At 37.0% G+C, this 23,920-nt stretch overlaps 1 protein-coding gene across 3 annotated transcripts in view; it reads right to left on the reverse strand.

The window, feature by feature from the left end:
* The window catches only part of ROR2 (receptor tyrosine kinase like orphan receptor 2), a 144,890-nt gene that overhangs the window by 101,388 nt on the left and 19,582 nt on the right, over nt 1–23,920 (reverse strand). Inside the window, exon 1 of one of the 3 annotated variants that reach the window (XM_069001857.1) lies at nt 5,422–5,507. The exons of 1 other annotated variant lie outside the window; for it this stretch is intronic. The gene's annotated coding sequence lies outside the window, so the exon portion shown is untranslated. Of the gene's footprint in view, nt 1–5,301; nt 5,384–5,421; nt 5,508–23,920 lie in introns of those variants that run through there. One more of the 3 variants, XM_069001858.1, reaches the window with a different exon arrangement.

Raw genomic sequence — 23,920 nt, forward strand, 5'->3', positions numbered from 1 at the left:
TCTACCTATGCTGCTCTGGCTTAGCTGATTCCCTTGGCTGGCAAGTCACCATAAGCATTTCATGGGAACATTTAAAATTATACCCCAGAAAACTGTTAATCATAATACGGTAACTGAAAACTCATCATAGAACACAAATCATACAATCTGAACCACAGGAGACACTCAAGAGCCAATAATCATCAAAATAAATTACTATCAAAGCTCCAGATTCTGCCTCTGTGCTGACTTACACTAAATTAGGCCGTTGGATTCCCGAACTGTAACCGTTTTGCAGAAAACAAAGCTAACATTAAAAAACTTAACAAGAGTTCGCTCCAGATTTGTATGTTAATTTCAAAACAAATGACGTTGCTCACCTCCACTTTTGAATAACCAGCGGAATATATTCTGAGGAGACCTTAGTTTTGGAAAAGCTACTTCATAAAACTCGGTTGCTAGGAAGTAGCCCTAGTCGAGTATCAAAAATAACTAGATTCTTCAGACAAAATGTTTTCTGAGAATCACAGGAGAGACAGCTGGGAGAGTAACAGGGCAACACACAGAACACTTGAGATGTTTGTACAGAAACATCAGAAGTAAGGACAATAGAAAGAACATTAAACTCTTCAGAATCAACAAAAAATTGCCATTTAATCCACCTCACAAAGACTGAGGATTAATCACAAAGCCAGAATTGGTGTGGAGGGGTGAAATGAAGTTGGTGATGAAATGGTACAGGGTTGAAGAAAAATAGAGAAGGTCTTATATTGTTAATCAAGAACACATACACTTGCTCTGAAGTTCAGGAAGATTTGAGAAGCAGATTATCTCTGAGTATCTCTGAGAAATATAAAGTGGGAAAAGAGTGAGGTCAATCACACATTCTTGAAAATCTGCTATAGATCACTTATCAGAGACAGGAATGCATTATGCTTACCCCTTAAGTAACTAGAAGCAACATCCAGAATAAAAGAGAGTGGGGGGCCTTCACTGAGAAATCCATGGGTGAGGAGGAAAACAGACAAAAAAAATATACAGAGAATCCAACACAATTTTTGAGGAAATTTCTTAGGTGATGTTGACTTAAATCTGAGTAAAAGTGAGGTAAGTCAAGAAACAGAAGTCAAACTAGTGTCATAAAAAGACAAATTCCTTATTCTGTGGAGGCAAAGAAACAAGATTGACAGATATATTCATTAAAAAAAATTTAAAAAACACCAAACTGACCCCCCCAAAATTGATACAATAGTTGTATTCAGAAACACATACAACAACATTCTAAGGATACTGCTAAGTGTCTGGTGATGAAAATCTTGAACAAAACTAAGATAGAATTTGTCCCAAAATGGAAGAAACAAGAAGCACACAATGGGACCACTGCAGCTGTGTAAGGGCCTCTTCATAATCAGGAAATATAAAAGGGATGTATTTTAAAGTCTAGAAATAAGGGCCTGTGATGATTGATTAGTCATAGTATAGAGGAATTACATAAACACATATGGGTAAAATCAGAAAGGCCAAAGCATACAATGAGTTAGAGTCAGCAATGATACAAAAAGACAGTAAAAACATGTTCTTTATAAATGGTATGTTTAAAGAAAATATAAAAATTAAGGTCCTTAGTTAAGTGGGAAAGAAAACAAACACAAGAATAAAGAGGCAGAAGTTGCTTTCTCAAACAGTAGATTTCTTAATCTGTTTTTAAAAACTAATTGTGACCTGTGTTTTTAACTAAGGAATATGATCAAAAGCTTGAATAAGCAAATGCTATACAAATTAAAGTTATTTTCAGGTCATCATCTGTATCTGATCTACCATGCTCTATCCCACCAGATTCTTTCTTAAGGGTCCATCAGATGTGGGCAGTGTCCCCAGGTTCCCACCTCGTACAATGGATATATCCTCACAGGGCAGGACCATGTGTGTACGTACAAGGTGAGAAGACCAGCAGCTGCCTGTTTCCAGGGTTATGGGGCTGTCAGAAGGAATGTCTGAGTGGCAGTCATGCAATACATCTTTAGTAGCACAGCTTCTGACCCTCTCTTCAAAACAGGCAACTGGAACATAAGCAGGAAGGTAAGTTATGTGGACCAACAGCAAACTGAAAAACTGTCTGCCCAAAGTGTAATTCTGTCTGCTACAGACACTAGAAAGGTAGGCTGCAAATGCTTAAGACTTAAAACCCAATGAAATTTTACTAAGCCATCATACTGGGGTATCTGGGTGGATTCTTTTGCTCTACTAGCTGTTTATGAGAACTGGAAATAATTATTCCACTGTTAAGTGTCAAAGTTCTTGTCCAACTTTGAGCACCACTGAAAGAGCTATGATCACCTGACAGCTCCAAAAGCAAACAGGAGACATGAGTCGTAAAAAAAATGCAGGACCAGGTTTAGGCATAAAAAAGATGTAGGTAAGCATTTGTTCAATGTACAAAAGGTTGCTATAAAGAAGACAAGAGAGCATATATTTTAATTTCTGCTATATGAAAAAGAAGGTGACATCAACATAATTTGCAGCCTGGAGGATTTGGGTTAGAAACCAGGAGAGGATGTGCTATTCTGAGGACAGGTGAGGAAAGGAACACACAGTTTCTTCACTGGAGATTCTCAGGGCTATGCTTTGAAGCACATGAAGACTGATTAGAACATGAGCCTGAACAGCATCACTTCTTGTCTGTTTTAAACTTTCATTTTTTCCTAAACCTTTAATAACTTCTTTGTAGTTTTTATCCTACAACTAAATTTCTGTGAAGAACTGATATTTTTAAAATTTTATTTTAAAAGAAGACATTTAAGTTCCTAATATTTTTAAAGTTCCGTCCTAGAAAATTCCCAGATAATTACTATGCCAACCTTCTCTTTCCAGGTACAAGCTTGAAAAAAATGAAACAGCTACTATGTTTCTCTTGAAATTGGTGGAAGACAAAGATATAGGTAAAACTTTCTGGACACAAAGTAGCCATCTCATGGGCAAGGGAAAATGCAGGAAAAGGAAGGTAACAGACAACAGCAGGGCTGAACTATGGATAATCTGAGGGACCTGTGGAACTGACAGGTCTGAGGTACCATTCCCCAGGTCCTGGAGAAAACCACTCTCATAGATCATTTTTATTCAAGGGACATAAGCAAAGCAATACATAAAAGGGTCTTTGTGCTGCCTGAAGAGACAAGAAGCACTTCAAAACAATAAGAACAACCTGGAATGTCTCCTTCTTATGTTTGAAGACAGTGACCTTCTTCTATAGACCTTCCTGGTTTACCATGCTTGAATTCGTCTGTAATAGGTGTTAAAGAGGTGCTGTCAAGAGGTGTCTTTTCCAACAAGTAATAATCTGTTGTCTCTTCCTTTCTCTCTCCCTACCTAAAAGAGCAAAAGTAATACACATTTGTCGGCTGTAGACACCTGCTGAGCACAGATTAGGCCTGAAGTCTTACTGGCAGGAGATGAAAGTAAATTCCAGTCACAGTCCAGAGGCTGATTTAATCTGGGAGAAGAGAGTGGAGCTAAATGAGCACGTTAATTCTAGAACTTAGTTTTCTCTGTTCATCTTGGCAGTAGAAAAGAGGTGAAGCTGGAAGAAGATGGGTGAATATACTGCAAAGAAAGCTTAAGCACGTGAATCAATTTTCAGAAAAAGCATTCAGTCTTAAACTGCAGGCTTGCACACACTGGAGGAAAGTGAAAACACCACTAAGTGTCTTATCTTAAAATCCAAAGGTGGAATATTAGTGTCTTCAAAGCAAAATTTCTCCACCATCATATAAAATGATAGACCAAGATAATGCAACCAACAGTAGTGCAACAGAAATTAAATAACTGTGACTGTATTCTATATAAGTGGTTATAAATTTGCAACATTGAGTTATATAATCAAATAGGAAAATAATAATGTCTAAAGGTACTTAACCTGCCCTTCCACTAATAAGCATCACTCTGGTGGTTTGGTTCCCTCCCAAAAAAACTTCTAAACCTTGAAAAAATTAACTTTCACTACCATAGCAAAAATTCTGTGATTATTACAGAGGCATTTTCCCCAAAGAAAGCAAATTGAACCTGAGTCTGTTTAAGTTCTATCCTATCTTCCTGTTAACAGAAGTTGTCTTTTAACAGGACTAGTCTATCAACACTATCTGTTTTGTACATCAGATTCCTTCACAATCTAGATAAGATGTCTATATCTTCCACACTAATAATAAAATACAACAGCAATTGTAAAAAAAAAAAAAATCTGTGTTTCTGCTATGCTGCTACTTAACCTTAGGAAACTTCCAAACATGAAGAAATCCATACACTTTTTGTGCTACCAAGCACATTTTCTTCATGTCTAATTGACCAATGGGTGGTCCAGCTACATGATAGCACATTCCACAACAGTCTGGTGAAGAGACAGAACAGGAAGCCCATGACCAGACACCTACCATTCACTGTTTTTTATACAGTTAATTTCTCGCAGTATGCTGACATACCTCTGACAATGTTTTCCAATAGTTTTCTTTGGAAACCAGTGGGGTTTTTTAAAAGGACATGGATCTCAATCTGAAAACACTTCACTGAAGCATATCTATTTCTAAGAAATGCAGATTGAAATACAAATCTTCCATGAATTTGAGGAGAGGAAACCTTCCCCTCCTCAAAAAAACTTATTATTCTCATATGATGAGCTACCCACATTCATCCACTTTAAAATTACTGCCAGTAAAAGAATTTCAGTACAGATCTAATTCATCATTAAGAAAATGTTCAGTAGGAAAATTATACTATTCACCCAGAAGGGAGGGGTGTCCATAAATGAGTGGGTGTTACATGGAAGTAATCATTATGCTTTGCTTTGTTTCAAGTTACTGGCTTTTAGCCCAGATTTTCTACCCACCTAATTTGTCAAAGTGGCTAATTATCTCACTGTCATGAGCACTTAATAAACATTAGAATAATTGTTTTCTGCAGAGTGGGTAATCCTGAAATGATGACATACTCTCTTTCCTCCCCCAAGATGAATCCATTACTTATCATTTTGTCTGCTTACATCTGATAGCACCATGTAGTTCAAACTACAAGTTTCCAAACCACAGAGTCTGTGCTAGACAGTTTAAAGGCACAATTCCCTTCTTAAGCAAAAAATTAACTCTGAAGACTGGCTATGCATTACAAATATAAGCAGAGTTGGGGTTTTTTTAAGTCATCTCTATATTTACTGTCCATACATTTGTACATGTCTCATCAGTGTGGTGAAGATGAAAGTTACTAAGCTACTACCATTACAGTAGTTATGCCATAAAAGAATGATGCCAGTGTAAGAACATACACAAGAAATCCAACCTTAAGCCCCCACATTCTTCAAACTCTGTCCAATTCTAAAACCATGTACAACCACATTACTGCTGTCATCAGGCAGAGATGCTGCCGCACATGGCCACCAGTGCTAAAGTTGTGCCTCACCTCTAACACTCAGGCTTGCCTAGCCTTGGCTTCTGTAGCCCCTCAAAGCTGGGCAGCAGCTGAAGCCGATTATGTCTCACCAGAAGTAATTCCACTCTCTGAAGCAAAGAGCCAGTGAAGACATCATGTGGTTTTTCCACTTCTGATGATGAACAGCTGAAACTTAGGTTTATAGGTGAACTGTGGAATCCCAAGGCCCGTGGGAGAGAAAACACATCCCAGTCACTAGCAGAACATCTTGGGGGAAAAGACAACCTTATTCCCTTTGCTCACAAGCAAATCAATCTACTTGGGACTGGGAACCAGTTAACAAGGGATACAGCAGGAGGAAAAGAGGGAATAAGACTTAGTTTTCTATCTACCTCCTTCCAGAAACTCATTCACCTCTAAGCAAAAGGTTTAACAGGATAGCAATTTTTTCATGCTTATTATGACAAGTCCAAATGAAATTCCAATTACCTTATTTCCATGTCAAATACTCCTGACCTGCAGGGGAAAGGGGCCAGTTCTCCTCCTACCCACCCCAGAACAAGATGAGGCTCCCTCTTTTTTTTTTTCTTCTTTTTATTTAGGCAATTTCTGTGTTTACACATTGAGCCAAAGATAAGCCAGAGAGGGTTTCTTCTCCCAAAACTGACTTATTTTATTGCATGGGATCACAACAGCGACTGAGAAAACACAGTTAACAAAAAATCCTGAAGCCTTAATTCAAACACATCATGATAAACGTTACCAGCAAGATATTATCTTTTATTGCTGAACAATTACAACCAGATATATGCCAATATTACTCACAGTGGCCCTCTGTGGCTCAGAGTTCCTTTGATGTTGATGGAGACCTGCTTTTCAATTAAATCATAAGAAGAGAAACACACATATTTCCATTGCAACTCCCAAGTTAATATCTCATAAATAGTACACAAGCTCTCTTAAATGTGGAACAGATGAGCTTTAAAATAATGTCATCATTGAATATCAAAATAATAATAAAAATAATGATATCATTGAATCTTTCAGTCAAATTGAGAACTAATGTTGACTTATCACCTGTCATTCTCCATTAATGAAAACTGCGTATGGATATTAAGATTGTGCATGTGATGGGGAAAGAAGTATTCTTTAATGACAGAACTCTTATAAAAACCTAATGACCATTCAGATCTGTAAATCCTTAAAGAGCAAGTTGACAAGAAAAAAATAAATCAATGCACCAACTTTTTAAAATGTCAGAACTTAAGAACAGGTTGTTTAAATCTTCTCATTTTGATACTAATTATGGTTCATTCTGAGCAACTTCGTAAGAGGCATCACTGCATTCCAGGGTTATTGCCTTAATGATTTCCAAGCCAATCTGCTCAGTTTATTTTCCTGCTCTGTAAACTTGAATTGGAACCCAATCATAAAACTGAAGTACTTCCTCCCTGTATAAAAATCAAGAATGAAGACGAGCAAAATGCTGACATAGTGACAGAAAATCTATCACCGCCATCAGCATAGCAGATATTGTAATTGTTGCCTTGTCAGGAAGCCAGATGAAAGATGAACCATAAGGAAGATAAAATCAGATCAGGTGGATGACAGAATTACAAGTGTAGGGTGTAATTGCTTGAGGAAGAAAGAACCATCTCTGATATTAAGCTTCCAGGAGATAAGATGGCAGATGAGTTAAATCATTACATGTTCAATCAGATCAGTCTATCTTGCATCCAAACAAGACTCAGCCATATAAACTCCCAGGACCAAACTGAATATAAACTACTAATAATTTGCTACTTTTGCTACAGGAAGAAAAGACTAAATGTCTTTTCTCTGAAGCTGAAGATAAAGCTTTGAAAATACTGAAAAAACAATATCTAATCTGACTCCCTCATGCTTGTTTGGAGAAAACTTTCTGATCTGTAAATGAGTTATGAACTGGAATATCCTGCTGTCAGATGTGTACCAAACACATATAACAGAGTACAAAGGGGAATAACCAAGAAAAGAATATCAACAGTGGTCCTCACAATTAGCCTTGTACTACTTGTACTTCAGACTTTCAAAAATGAAAGCCCACATGACAATCCAGGCTTGCACATTCATGAGTAGAAACAGAGGTCACTGCTTCTTAGAGGAATTTTAAGGTAATGTTTGAAATATGCTCTTCGACTCAACCTGTTACTTCTAATGGTAAATTAGCTCATACTGTGTTGAGACAGTGTGTAGTTGTCCTCACAGCATTTGGAGCTGACAAAGCCCTGATACAGACTAACAACCCTCTATGGCCTGGGCCAGAATGCATCTCTATTCCATAGATATATCTAATGAGAGAAAATGCGTAAGAGGTGTATTTACTTCTATTTAAATTTCCAGATAGTGTAAGTACAAAGAATGCAGCCCATCTGCATACAAAAAGACTTTGGAATCTGTAATTTACTCAGCTCGCCCCTGATTTGAGACTTGGAAAGTCTGTCTTTGAAAAAGTTTTTCAAACTTTAAGCAAGTTAGAAACTTACTTCAAACTTTTAGAAACAGCAGGACACAAGGTTTTCCTAAATTACCATTAAAAATATAATCAACCACAAAAGTTCTATTATAGTTTGTTGAAATACACTACTTTGCTAGAAAGATGGAATAATCCAACAGTGATTAGCTTACATTTTCTCTTCAGTTTCTAATGTTCTCTTATAAATTTTTATCTGGTATGTTACTGCCTGAAAGTAACTTCAAATAGGTGAAAGCTGACAGCAACAGTGGAGTTTTCTCTGCTAGGAGTATACATTAAAAAATGAAAAATTCTGCAAGCACGCTATGTTGTTTAAAAATGAGACTCTAAGGCACCACAAGAAGAAACCTTTTATAAATCAAGGACACGCTGTATACAGTAATTCACTTACAGTCCTGAAGAGAGAGATTGTTAAAATCTACTGCTCCATTTTTGGCATGAACTGCAAACAGGCGAGATAGTTTACAAATACAGATTATAAGCACTGTTGCTAAAGCTGCCATTCTTGTGATCTCAAGCAAACTCTGAAACATGTTGCTTCCTTTCTGAAAAGCTTAAACATGTTTCCTCCCCCTACACACCGTTAGTCTGGACAGTTGAATCATTCTCACAGCAGATAAATCTTTCTGACTGCTGATTATTCTGACGGGGAGAAAGAAAGGCACTTTGTGTGACAGGGTCTCTTTTGTTTCATTGCAGGCACAACAATCTGTTTTCCATTGAACAGAGGTTTTAGTTCTCCCTCCACAACATTTTTCTTTAATTATGATAAAAGACAGTAACTTAATCAGGCATAAATCCTGTTCAAGCAAACACATGAAAATAAAGGGGTTAACTTTGGAGGCAAAAAGCTAGACATGTGACTTCTCAATTACAACTGTAGATAATAAACCACTAAAGCACTGACAAGTGAAAATTTGTTTTTTCCTCAGATTTGCACTAGTATCACTACAGAAATTAATTAAAGAAACCCACAAACATGTTTATTTTGTTTAACAAGCTTGCCTACAATACAGCTATTCAGTTTTAAAATTATCTTGACTTTCTAATAGCATAACCATATGTACAGCTGCTCCCAGAAAAGAGCATTTTCTTTGTAGCATGCTATTTCAGAAACTCTGGAGACCAGCACCTCAATACGCCAAATAAGTTGGTTACGAATTAGGATGTTGGGACTGATACCAAGAGGGAAAGGGACTGCCTTCATTGCTTGTCTGACAGATGTAATACAGATGTATGTGAAGACTAGGACCAGCATACTCAGAGTACACTCAGTTTTGTCACCCACTGCCAAGTCCAAGAACTGGCACAGCAAACTGCAGCTTTAACTTGGTTTACTTGTTAGAAGCACAATTCATCTGCACAGCTAAACTGCAGCAGACTGGTCTCTACCAAAACAGAAACCACCATCAGCTATTTCACAAGATGGACATAGGCTCCCTGTATTTCAACCTACTCCAAAGAAGCAGGTTGAAGCAGGAGTCCACCTCCACTCATGTTCTCAAGAAACTGAATATTGCAATAACCCAAATGACTCACCTCTCAGAATTCTGAAAATACTGGAAGAGGGTGAACATGGTTTCAGCAGAGCAAAGTGAGAGGATACATCAACAGACTTGGTGTGCAAGGGAGCCTAGAAGTAGGGACAGGTAAACAGGAGATATAAAAAGACATGGAGTGATAGTATGACAAACTAGGGAGTTACGACATTTTCAGGAGGAAGGCACAAGGTGTTATACACAAGGAGGAGACAGCAAGGGAAAGAAATTTGAGAGCTGAAATTTGGAAGTCAGTTGAAACACATATCGGGTGTACCAAATATATTCTAACTGAACAGACATTGGATCTTTCTAAGCAGAAAAGGACAGAGACGGTTTGTTGGCCCTGAGGACCAATGAAACAGCAGTGATCATGTCCATGTATCTGCAACTTCTCTTCTGACCCCCAAAGAGGCTGACCACATCAAAGCTAAGCCTGGGAACACGCCTTGCTACATACTCCTCCTCCACATCATACTACTGCACCACCACAGTTAGACCCACAGACCAAAACCATGGCAGAAAACATGCTCCCCAGCAAACTGCAGACTGATGTCCCAGCTTCAAACAGATCTTCTCTAGTTTATGGTAAGAATGTAGCCCAAACTGCTGGAGTTCAAAGTTGGTGGATGCTGGGGAAAGACAATAGGGACAAAAACTCACCATTGAGGATAACCTAAGGGCACAGGGTGTTCCCTAAATATGGAGGAATGGGAGGATCAGACACAAAGGCCTTGGTGGACAGAATAAGTGGATTGCACAGGTTTGTGCACCAAGGACAATGGGCAGACCCTGCAAAATACACAAGCACTTCATACCTCCTGTAAGTAGTAGCAACTGCTGCTACCAATGACTAAGTCCACCATCATCACACTGAGACTCCATTTTGAGTCTCTCACATCTGGTTTGTAGCTGGTGGCTTCTTTGCTTAACTAGCACTGAGACAGTTTCTGAGACTTCAATCTCACTATAAAAGAATAGGTTTAGTTGTTTACTTATAGACATTTCTGAATAAAACATTCCACATTCAAATTATAGACGTCAAAAGGAGCATAAACCCCTTGGTTGGGCATGGGGGGCTTTGGTGGTTTCTTTCGGGTTTTTATTTGTTTGGTGGTTTTTGTGTGTTGGTGGGTTTTTCGTTTGGTTGGTTGGTTGGGTTTTGGGGTTTTTTTTGTTGGTTGGTTGGTTTGGGCTTTTTTTTTTCCTGACCAGTCTGGAGTGCATTATTTCAGGCAGCGTGGAACTGCCTCTGGCTATAGTTACAGAGTAGACTTTAAATGAAAGCTGGTGATGGCCTGCATAATATTTGGTGCACCTGGGGAAAAATATATCCAAGCAATAGCCAGATCGGTGGCCACCAAACTTGTTGAGGACTCACTTGTATTACTTTCAATGGAATCCTTGAACAGACTGACAGATAGTTGTTGCATTTAAGCAGGCTTCTTACCTTTGAAATGCATGAACAAAAATTAGCAAAAGAAATATCACACAATATTTAGGATATCACACAATGTGATCAATTTTGCTACACAGTCACTCCCATAGTATCTATTGTCAATATGACTTTTCCAATTACAATTTAGGTTTACAAACATCACACATGTAATTAGTTTTACCCTATTAGGCATTTAGTACCTTTAGGGAACATGTATTTAGGGTTTTCATATCTTAATATTAATTTACTCTATTAAAAAGTCCTATACAGACTTACTAGAGCACACCTGTGAGTTTTTTTCAGCACAAGCATTTGTGATAAAGCATATCAGCTTTGCAATAACTCAACATCCAAATGCTGGACTTTTTGGGTGTGTGATGTTGTACAGAATCAAGAACAGAATCAGCATGCTTCCTTATCAGGAAAGCAGAGACTTTAAAATACCAACAGTCTTTGTTTATATGGAAAGATTAATATATAAACTAACACACATTCCTACGCTTCCATGCAGTCCCAACTTCACCCTGTTCATATTAGTGTGTTCCTGCCCCTAACTATTTAATTATTTGAGGCACTGGGGAAGTTTCAGTTAGTACCAACTAAATCTGAACCATTTCAAGTACAGTTCACTATCTATTTTTTCTTTCCTGGAGTAAAATAAAATATGACAGCCACTTCAAATACATCCAGAGCTAAATTACAATTTATGTTTTTCCTCCCCCCCAAATGTTGAAAGAGCTCTCTTTGTAAAAGAGCTCTACTACAGAGTAGTAGAAAGTGTCTGTTGCACAAATGCACTTAGTTACCTTCCTAATCCTGAGATAATTAAAATCTGCTAAGGTAATAAATCTGAAAACAGTTTATTGGAGAAATGCTCTCTGCATTCTGAACAGCATCTACAAAGTTTCCACTGACATGCACAGGCTTTTTTTTCTTAATCAAATAAAAGTACTTCGTCTCAACAAGAGCAAAAGTGGAATTGCTCATGGAACCACAATTTATGCACTAGAGCACAGCTGCCTCAAGCCACGTCAAAAAGCATCCTCAGCACATCATCAGCACTGCCCTGCTCTTTAGCCACACGCTCCTTGGAGTAATTGCTTTCTGAAAGAGCTCAGACTATAAATCACCTCTGACAAATTGACTTTCATTTTGTCTCCCAAAGTAATAAGACCAGAGATGCCACTTAAAATTACATTAAAGAGATTATTTCTTTTTCCCGAGGGAAAACATTGCCTGGACTATGCCAAATGCGGTATACAAGCCACCCTTTCCTACTTTCTGACATGCAATTTATTTTACATCCATAGGCAACCCAAGCTGAAATAGAGGAAAATTGCAATGGACACAGGAAGAAGTGGGCCAGTAACCTTTCTGCTTTTAGAACCATCACAAAAGCCCACTAAAAACATGCTAAAGTTTCAGGGGACAAATGCAAAAATGAAAGTCATAATTATTTCTGAGGAAATCTGATGCAGCCGCAGGTCTGTTCTGAGATCATCCTAATGAATACAATTTTCCAAAATACGGAATGTTAGGAATGAAAAAACTCCTAACTCTACCATCTACACTGTTAACTGAAACACATCTTTAGTCCCATAAATTAACAATGCATAATGACAACACAAAGTTCTACGCAAGATTATTTCTTTCGAATTTCAGTTCTAATTTACAAAAATTTGTAAGCACTATTAAATTTATGAAAATCCTTTCAGACCAATCCATCTCAAAGTATATTATCCATTTATATACAGCCACAGTGATTTAGAGAAGCCCAAAATAAGACAAGCGGGCACTTAAAATCTTGGTTCATTTTTTTCAAAGTGACAATGCTTTACCAATTAATATTTTTCAAGATAAGGGAGGTGCAGGGCTAGATATCACAGTGAGAAGTAGAACTACTTTTTCCACCTCTGTTCAGTGAACTCGCATTACGGAATCATGGATGAAGGTTTTGCTGCTGAGCAGAATTCCATGAGTCTTTTTCTTCATTTATTATGTGGCAGAACACACTGTGTTCAGTATATGCTTGGTCTAAAATGCAAAGCACCAACTTACTGCTCCTGCTCTTTAGTCTCCTTTAATTTCAGAGTCTGTCAGTAGAAAAAGAATTAGCATATTGGCTACTTACATAAAAGTGATATTACACAGTCCAGAAGTGTAAAGTTAGAAAAAGTGAGGAGATGGCAGCAAACAATCTTGATATCTCACTAGGCTAACAAAGCATTATCAGATTAACACATCAAAGACATGGAAAACTCAGATTTCACCCTCTCTTACCCATGAGTAGAAACTGTTGCGCACATACGATATGATTTTGTCTTTTATGGGAATGCTGTAGAAAATACTTAGCAGAAACACTGCAGAAATTATGAGAGCTTCCAAGTGAGGGTGACCATTTTCTTCGCTTGCTTTACCACCTGGCTTTACCTCTCAGTTTTGCTTAAAGGCTAGACACCAGACAGGCATCTTAATCAGTGGTACAACAGCCAACAAGCTGATGAAGCCACTTTCTGAGACTTATCCCTGATCAAATCTATCAACAATGAACAACTGGGTGTTTGTACTTGAAATGTCACCACACCAGACAAGATGCATAAAAAATAGTGTTTACAACAGACAGATGAAATGCTGGATTTAAAGCAAAAGGGAGCAATGGCTAAAACCAGCAAGCCTGAAACAAAAATTGCTGAACGTTCATTCTCAAGAATAATCAGGAAGGAAATGTTCTTGAACATCCCTATTATTTTTAATTCTCCCATCCTACTTCTTACGTATTACTGTAACTGTTTCTGAAAAAAGAACTGTCCAGTATTAAGTCTGTTTTGCTGTTTCTTAATAAAAATTTCTATCTGCTGCCTTTTCAAATCCTTGGTCAACTGGGAAAAAAATATTACAATTACATTAATCTGGTATTACCCTTATTTGTTGAGAAATTGCTGGATTAGAAGCAAAGAAAGGTTGGTTGGGGTTTTTTTACTGCCTTAATGATACATTTGGCAGAAGAAAGAAGCCTTGATTGTTGGCAGTGAGGAACACACTTAGAAATCACTGACTGGGCCAAAAAAAGTCAATTCTAGCGCAATAATGGAAAACATAAATGCATTGTTCAAAAAAAGGCAACCAAATAAAAAAGACCCAAACAAGCCCCACTTACTTAGAGAGTGAATCACATTATCTTCTCTTTTAGAAATTCTTTAAACCAGTTAAAAAATGAAGACTAACCAATATGCTATCTAAGCCCAGAAAATATGGTTGGGGGGTTCTGTGGGTTTGGGGTATTTTATTGGGGGGCTTTTTCCCATTGTATTTCTTTTTCCTGAAAATTTTGTGCTTTCATTTTAATGTGTATTGCCTGTTCCTTCTCTGTCCATAGTCTGCTTGGAAAATCACACTCTTACGGTTGCACAGGTAATACTGCAGAAAACAAATGCAGTACTTGCACCCCAAATTCACAGCTGTGATAAAACAGTTATCAATTAGAGTCTTAGAAAGTTTACAACTGCTGCCTGCAACCCCACATGGTTACATGGCAGTAAAACTACCATGAACAAAGTCAATTTCTCATAGTTTACAAAAGCTGTGAAAAGATGTGAAATTGGGAGTTCAAGTTACTGTCTAAGGAGAAACACCCAAGAGATACAGGCTGGGGACAGTAATTTTTCATCTGTGTGATCTTACCAATATCGTACATGTGCAAGCTACATGTGTTGAGCTGTACAACCTCTTGCTCACCCACATGGATACTCTCTTTCTCCTGCAATCCTGCAGACAAAAGTAATGCTTACAATTTTGCTAGGACACCATCATCCAACAGAAGCACCCACATCCATGAAGAAAGTGATAAGGATGAGAGAAAATAAAAAGTCACCATCACCCACAACCAGCCTCCAAAAATGTTTTCTCTACCTTCAGACATGTACAGCAATTACAAGTTAATTTCATTACATACATGATGAAGTATTTGTATCACGTTGGCATGTCCTCTCAATTATGAACAATGTGGAGGTAAAAATATTCTTATGATCTTCCATGCTTACACGGAAAAATGTGATAGGTAGACATGGTTAGAAGAAAGCAGTTTGATATTTTGAAAAGAAGAATCTGCAAAATTAAGAAAAATAAAAATATTCTAAAGCTGCAAATACTCTGTGTGCAAAAATCTTATTGAAGCTTTTACAATGACAGAATCTCTACTTAAAACAAAAAGTCACATCATGAAAGAAAACAATTTTTGCCAAGTACCTAGTTTTGTGCCACCAAAAAAAAAATTATGTAGATGAACACTGTATGGAAAAACAACACACATTGTTATCACAAAATGGGTTCAAAATCAGGTTGATTATTTTATTTAAGAAAAGATCTTAATATATCATGGTTTATCATGAATACATCATGAAGTCCATGGCACTTCCATTTCAATAAAAGTTTTCAACATAATTTAAAATTATTGTATACATAGATGATCATAAATATGTTTTTACCTCCACTTCAGAGAGCATTTAAAACAGACACAAATGTTTGTACACCATCATATATACATTATTATATCATATATACAAATATATGATATATACTATTATATATACATTTTGTATACTATCAAATTTCCAGATCAGACTTCAACTCCTATATCCCAAGAATACTGAGTTGTTCACGTTTCAGTTGATACTGGCAACTGCCTGCAAGCTGCAGGAGTTTTATAAATCCCTTTTCCCAGACCCATTCTGAAATAGCTTGCAAGCCATACTAGTTTTCCAGGAATGTACCTTCTAACTCCATTTCCTGTTGTATTTAAAATCCTGCCAAAGGAACATTTCAAAGCAGAATGCAGGATGTTAAGTGTATGATGGAAATTTTGCTGGTGGTTTCCAAAATCATAGAGGGAGTCATACTAATTTAAAAATGAGATGTGAAATTCTTTATTAAAGAAACATGGACTGTGATATTCAAGTGGGTCTAAGAATTAATACTAACAGCATTGCAGCCCCTACAGACTTGTTTTTAATTTTACATAAGAGGTTGTTAATGAAATAAAGCATAAATGTTCCCGATACTGTTTTCTTCCCATTACTTTGCCCCCTCTAATATTTGGAGTGAAACAAGTTTTGAAGAAACCTCCTTTAAAAAACTGCTTTCTGCAGGCTTTGGGCAGAGCTGTATTTGGCTGGCCCTCTAATCCACAACTTATTCCCTGTAATAACAACAACTTGTAGCAACAACACCACAGTGCACCAGTCTGCCTCGTTCACGTGGTCCATTAAAGAAGCAGCTCAGAGAACACCTGAAAACTGTATTTCAGTGGCATCACTTAATGAACTACCTGAAGATATCTGAAGATATCTGTTCACAGGGAAGATGTGTTAGCCATTCTCCTCCAATAGCAGCTGCATTCTTGGAAATGCCATAATCACTCTACGTGAAAAGAGAGCAAGCTTTTCGCCACACATCAGCAGTGAGCAGTACCTGTGCCTGGTGCACGGCTGCCAGCAACAGCTTCTGAAACCACATTTTGTCTCAACATGGCAACGTAGGGGCAGAGCTCAAAAGGATCAACACTGCAACCCTGCAACAGGCTGGAGACTCCTTACCACATAAAATCAATAAACATGTGGATTTATACAGCAAGGAAAGTAAAATCCTAAGTCCTTGTATAACCAATACAATTTCCTTCTGAAACCCTCAAACTTACAGTGAGAAGGAACACGAATGGGTTGTATTTGGAAAACGTTTTTCCAAGTGATCACGAGCAGAAAGTTGCATTTAGATATTGGATTCACTGAGACACTACTGAAAGTAAGAAAAACAGAGTGCAGCAAATGAGTGAATGCAGGAAACTGTTCTGTTACAGAGGAACAGACACAGAGCAGAGTCTTCAAAGTATACAAAAATAGAACAAAAAATTACATGGGCTGACATGAACCTCTTGACTAATTTCTGAAAGCAATACACTTGACAGAATTGAGTACACTGACTGTCTTAGCTAGTAAGAAAATATTCAAAAATACACTTAAGCCATCCTGATTTGTTTTCTGCTTTCCATAGTATTCTAATTTACACAGAAATACATGTTCTTCCTAGGATGGTTAACTATGCTTCCCTATTCAGCAAAAAGCACCTGTAGAAACTTTTAATTCTGAACTTAGGCTGAAGTTTGGTTGCAACCCTTTGGAATGACTGGCATTAAATGTGGCCTTTTTAGTAGTAAATAAAAATGCTTTAATTTTTAAATTTTTTTAATTTGGTTTTGGTTATTTTTGTTGTTTTGTTTTGCTTTATGTTAGCTGTAACCTGTATTTGAGGAACAAGTATTAAAAAAGGAGTAATTTGCTAGGGAGAAAATCCCCAGGATGAAAGAATTGAATGCAGATGTCAAATCAAAGGTAACACCTCTATTGTAATCATAGGTCAATGCTAGGTCTTCTAATTTTCCTATGAAAAGTATGTTTTGAATAATGCTACTCATGGCTTCTTTTAAAGAGACATTTCTTTCTGACAGCTGTTTTCATTTTACATACAGGAATATTAAAGTCTTTTATTATTACAGAGAACACATAATTACAAAAAAAATTAACATTTGCTTTCAGATGGTCCCCAGATTTCCCCCATCTATCCCCATCATCTCTACTACCATGCTATTCTCGTGTAAGAGGCAAATAAATACTATACCATGTAATTTTAAGATAGTTTGAGTTTAAATTATACTAACTTGAAAGCATGTCTTTTAAAAAAAAAAAAAAAGATATTTTAATCCTGCTGCAATTCTGTTTTTCTTTAGACTTAGAACTGATTAAAACAAAACAATGCTCTGTCCAACTGCATTCTTTTCATGGTTTTCCCATCCTTCCATTATCATCCTAAAATACCATACCCTTATAATATGGAATTCTTTAATCAGTTCTGACATGCATCTACTTTTTACTTGGCCCAGCCCCAGCAAACATAGTTGTGCTCTACTACACATCATTTCTCTCCATAACTTGTTTTTCTTTGGGTAACATACTTCATTTCAAAACTCTAGGCTTCTGTAAGGGTTAAATTAGAGGTTGAATAACTAATGCATAAGCAGAATTCTGATTTCATTCAGAAATACTGCTCTCATTCAATCTGAGTTTTGGCCAAACCAGCTGCAAAACCAAGCTTTAGTCTGCCTCATCAGTTGCTATAGCCTATTATTGAAATCTTCATTGTTTTTTAAAATACCTAAAGAGTATGTTCCAGGACCAATTATTTTTCAGGATCATCAACTCTTATTCGGTACTTAACCAAAAATACTACAAAATAAATAGATAAAATATAGGTCTAAATATTACTTCTGCTACAAGTATCATCATTTGAGAAATCAGCTCAACACCACCAGTAGAAAACACGCATAATTTTCCAGTACCACACCACTGACAAATCAAAAGATACACATATTTTTCTAATAATGCTAATGTATCTTGGAGTCACTGAATCACTAAAGTAGGAAAAGACCTTCAAGGTCATTGAGTCCAACTGTTAACCCATCACTGCCAAGCCCACTACTAAACTATGTCCCTAAGTGCCACATCTACATGTCTTTTAAATACCTCCAGAGATGATGGCTCACTGTGCAGATGCACATCCTTTCAGTGAGCAAGGCTTCTGCCACTGAAGGAAAAAAAAAAAAAGAAAAAAAGAAAAAAAGAAAGAAATCCCATTTCAGAGAATAGGAATACTTGCTATATATAACTTTCCCAGACCAATGGGTTTGAATCAAAATCCATTACAATGAGTCACTCTTCCTCTGACTTTAAATGAAGTGCCAGTAGTTGTAGCAACATATTAAATTAAGTGAAATTTTTGGGCTCTGTTTTTCATCCTCCATGCAGAAACCCTGAACATGAAACTCTTAACTTCTTGTTAGAACTCACTGTTCTGGAGGAGAATACTGACTGTACATCTGTTTTGTAGACTGACTTTTCAGAAGGAACAGAAATGTCCTCTTCTGACATCTTTTCCCCTTTCTGGAAAGCTGTTCCTCTACAGAGGAGACAGCATCCCCTAGTTCTAATTTAAAGATACTGTGCTGTTTCATACTCAGTTTAGACACAGTCAAATTGATAAAAATACATCACAATAGCTGCAAGACTCAGAGAAAGACTCTAAGGAACAGATTTTGAAAATACCTGGTCAAAGTCAGAATAGCCTTAAACAATTGCCTTGGTGTCTGAAAAAAAAAAACAAAAAACCAAACAAAAAACCCAACAAAAAATTCTCCCAAAACAATCCTGAAATACCAAAACACAACAAAACCAAACACAATGGAATTAAGAATTAAACTTATAAGTTCTTTATGAACTTGTATAGGAACAGAGTATGATGTGATCCTGGGCATTATTCCACAAAAACACTCCAGTCTGGAGCACATGAACAATCCATACTTTCAGCAGGTCACATGCTGAAAATGCAATGGCTGCTCACAGTCATGTATACACATTGTGCTACTAATCCTTTTCTGGTCTACACCAGAATGTTTTTATGGTTATACTGGCATCAGATTTACATAGGAGCTCTGATTTTTACAAACAATGCATCCATACTTCTATTTCTGCATAACAATAATTTTAAAAATATAGATTTGAAATTCATAAATTCTTAATCCATCTCAGAAGCAATGCTCATGAAGTAGTTTTGTGCTTACAAAAAAAGTGTGTTTAGAGTCTACTCATGCTAACACTCATACAACACTTTCCTACTGTGATGCAGGGCCAGGAGAAGAAATTCAGTTAATTCCCTAACTTAGTAATTCCGTAATCAATAAAGTAAATGTCTCTTATACAACTGTATTTTGAGTTGTATTTTTCCAACAATATATATGTGAATCACTAGAGAAAACTAAATCCTTTTTCTAAGGCTCAAGAGGCTTAGAGCCTCATGTCCTTAAAGCATGTGGCTAATATGCTTAGGGCTGTATGTTGCCTTTGCAACAAAAGATGAAATGCATTAGCCACAGGAAGGAGCATGCACATCTTATGAATAATGCAACAGACAGATAAACTGACACCACACACTGTTGACAGGGGAGGCAGAAACCCCCTCCAGGCAGCAGGCATGGGAACAAGGAGCTCCTGTTTTTGAGTTGCACATGTCCTGTCTAAAGGTCTTCTTCCTCCTGGATAAAAAATGGCAAGCCACACGTCCTGTACAGGTGGTTCCTCATTTGCACACTAGACAGAGCAGCTAGCTGAACAAACAGAGCAACGTTGAGTCATGTCAGACAGCCTGGTCAGGTTGGGACACATTCATTGCTCATGCAGTTTTTGTATCCAAGTAAGGAATAGAAGACGTGGCTCACCATTCCTTACATGTGCAGCATTACTTGTACTGCGTTCCAAGACAAAGCAACTTCGATATTTGGCAAGCCAAACTTTAGTCTGGTGCTGAATGGAAATCTCTTTTGATCACAGCCTTTCCACATTTGAGTTGTCCTTAAGAAAACAAAAAGAATAAGAGAACTGCTCTTTGCCTTGACAAGTCAATAAAAACAGTCCTACTCCCAATACTGTTAAACAACTGTAAATACTTAGGAACATAAGAAAATGGGGATTAATTAGTTTTCATTCGATTACATAAACAGATCAAGGCACACTTTGATTATTTTTGTTTAGGAAAATCTTTGATACTTTGTTTGCTTTGTTGTCAAAGATAACATTTTTTCACTCCAGTTAAAGACAAACCTTATGGCTCTTGTTCAGATAAATTATCACAATTCCAAGCCTGATGTTTGACCTTAATCAGTGGGACCAGCCAAGCGACTTAGATGTATAACTTTCTTAAGCCAATTTATGCTAACTTTTGCTACAGGGTTTATATAAAATCAAGGGTCAATAAAGGCAAGAATTAAAGGTCCATTATATTTGCTCTGAACTAAATGAAACTTGCTAAAAATTCTGTTTAAAACACCTTCAAAGCAAAATAAGAAAATTTTTACATCAGAAGAATGTAAAATATAAAATAAACTAGAGTTTAAAATACAATAGGTAATAATAATGGATTTAAAAAATTAGAAAAGCTACCTACATTAGGTTAAAAAATGTTTTATTGTTCTGCTAAATACTTTCTGCACTACAGTCAAGAATGCAATAAGCAGGTTATGAAACCAAGATCATCTTCCCTATAACATGTTTAAATACCAGGTAAAGAGTCTGGCCTCAGACTGGCAGTCAGCATGAATCATCACCAATTCCAAACATCTCTCTTGAAAATAAAACTTGCTTCCAGATTTTGACAAGGTTTTTCCTTATTTTGTAGCCTGTTTTGAAGAAGGATGATGCTCATCATCTGAAGGCTTAGGTAGACCTTTGGAAGATCCCAGAGGAATACCATGACACATCCTTGCTTTAAGTTTGCATGGCCACCTACATTCTTTTCCCATTTTCAAGTGATACTCAAGAAAATAAAATACAACAAATGGATTCATTTAGACCTACACTTAGTGAAACATTAATCCATTTCATTCCCTCATGACCATATCAAACTCATCAACAGTGTTCCAGGAGGTGATGGAAGAATCTCATGCTTCAATCTAGCTCAGTGTATGTACTGCCCAAACCAAAAAAAAGTGAAAGAAAGTCTGAGCTCCCAGAAGGCAAGCAGTGTTGAATGTCTTCCTCTACGGCTTTCTTTAGAATGTAATGTACTAGGCATCTACACATAAAGACTCTTGAGTTCCCAAAATCTTCAACAACAAGTTGGTAACAATTAAAAAAAAGTAATTCAGTCTGCAAGTTCACAGGTAAACTCCTACCAGAGCAAGCAGTAAAAACGATTCAACTCAAGACTGAGCCTGAAAAACCAATCACATGGTGTCACAGTAATCTGAGAACCTCAGGAAATGCCAGAGTTGTCAGGCCACCACCTTCTCAATAACATTTCACCCAAATTAGAAACTGGATACACTAGGTCACTAGCTGGCAAAACTCCCAGCCTCAAATGATGGCCTGTCAAACAAGAGAAGGGCACGCTTCCATCTCCTGCACTACTAACAGGAGAGCCTGACAGTCTTCTGGGGAGCAGAATCAGCCCTTTACCACAGAAACACCACAGTGACATATTTTGTTTTCTGTAGAGTACTGCACACCCCAGCAAACCCAAGTTCTTCAGAATTCACAAAACAAATCTTCTCTTCAAATTGCATCACCATTATGGTGGTGGACAACTTGATCTACTGCTATGTAATATATATTAAATATATATATGTAATATAGAAAATATATACTGCACTGAAACTACCAGTTGCAGCTAGAAGTTCATTAGGAGTAAGGAAACCTGATTATCGTGGTGATAAAATCTGACAGTAACTCTGTTGTTAAATATCTTAGGAGTTGATCCCTTCACAATAATAAGGATGAGGGAAGATGGTAGAAAATGGAGCATTAATAAATGGTCAATCACACTTTTTCTAATGGAATTAGAAAAACAGCTGATTTTAAAATCAGAGTTCAATGACTAGTGTCCCTTTGTTCACTTGCTTCCTTTTCCTTCCCAGCTCTGAAGATGGGCCACTGCTACAAGAGCTTCATCCATACCTATTATGATAAACATAGTACCACAGTCACACATGGATATCCAATATGTCTTTATTTTAGCTGGGTCCTAAAATGTTTATGAGGTCCACAGTGGCACTGTGCCCCATATACAGTATGTATATATATATATATATATATATATATATATATGCCTATATGCCACTTTGTATAGTGCCAAATGCCCCAGCCCCGACTCACAGGAGGGAGGTGTGATCTCTCTGCATCATGGGGAATGAATGCTCTGCAGAATACATTGTCACTGTCGCGCTAAACTTGATGTACATCCTCATTTCTTCCCTGACCGAGACCCTTTCCAAAATGAAACTAAATACATAGGACCAGTGCATATCTAGTCTCATCCTGACATTAAACCAAAGTACCCTGAGATGCACATCAGGATGAACACAGGTGTCCTGAAATGCGTTTGCCTGCCAACAAATGTTCCAGGATTTGTACAACAAATCATGATTGGAGACAGCAACGCAAAAGGAAGAGGCAACAAAATCATTTGCACTGCTGAATATTCAGATAACCTTAACTAGGCTGTGGTCTATTTCCACTTAGGGAAAATGGGATGTCAAAATTAAGGTGAGACTACAAAGATTTCTGGAACAGAGATTCTCCTGAAACACCATTTTGCAGGGACACACTGTTCCCACGCACTTCAAGTTAAACATTTACTACACAGTTGACAGAAATGAAATGCTGGCAGAACTATGGTAAAGGATCTCTTAAATTCTTTCCAAAGGTCACATATATGGACTAAATGTCAATCAAACCACTGTTCTTATAAGCAGGAGTGTAAAAATTACCAGAAAAAAAAAAAAAAAGAGCAAGATCCTAACTCACTCGCTCTCCAAAATGAAAAGAAAACCAAACCAAATTAATTTTTTTTTTTTAATTAAAAAAAAAAGACATTCCTTTTCTTAAAGATGGACTGCTTCTTGAAATCTATCAAGATAAACTAACTAGAAAACCTCTTTTTGGGAATATTTACTAGGATTCTTTTCCCAGCCAAGCTGAAATTATCACCCTCGGTACTGCAGAAAATGGTCGGAAATAATACCCAGTACAGAGTTTCAAAAATTCCATTACTTATGTAGGTTTGGGGTTTTTTTTTCTTTGGGATATAAGCATAGTATCTACTAGAGATTGCACATAAAACAGAACTGATAGAAGTCTAGGACAGGCATATATGCAAGCTTGCGTAGCTAATTCTTTTTAATAACAATAACATGCCAAAAACTCATGAACTATACAAAAGGTTAAATAAAATACTTATTCTAATGGCAAAATAATTTATATTAATCCTCAGTAAAATTACAGAAATGGCACAAGTTCAGGTTTAGTTTTTGGCATGTATAGCTCTGGTTTTGGGATAAACTAACTTCACTGAAGCAGAAGTGGAAGCCAAGCCTTTATCCTGCACAAGCTGATTGAAGAGACAGAAGCACTGGTCTGGCAAACCTAAAAGCTGACTTTTGAT

This window comes from Aphelocoma coerulescens, assembly GCF_041296385.1.
Source record: "Aphelocoma coerulescens isolate FSJ_1873_10779 chromosome Z unlocalized genomic scaffold, UR_Acoe_1.0 ChrZ, whole genome shotgun sequence".
Lineage (NCBI taxonomy): Eukaryota > Metazoa > Chordata > Aves > Passeriformes > Corvidae > Aphelocoma > Aphelocoma coerulescens.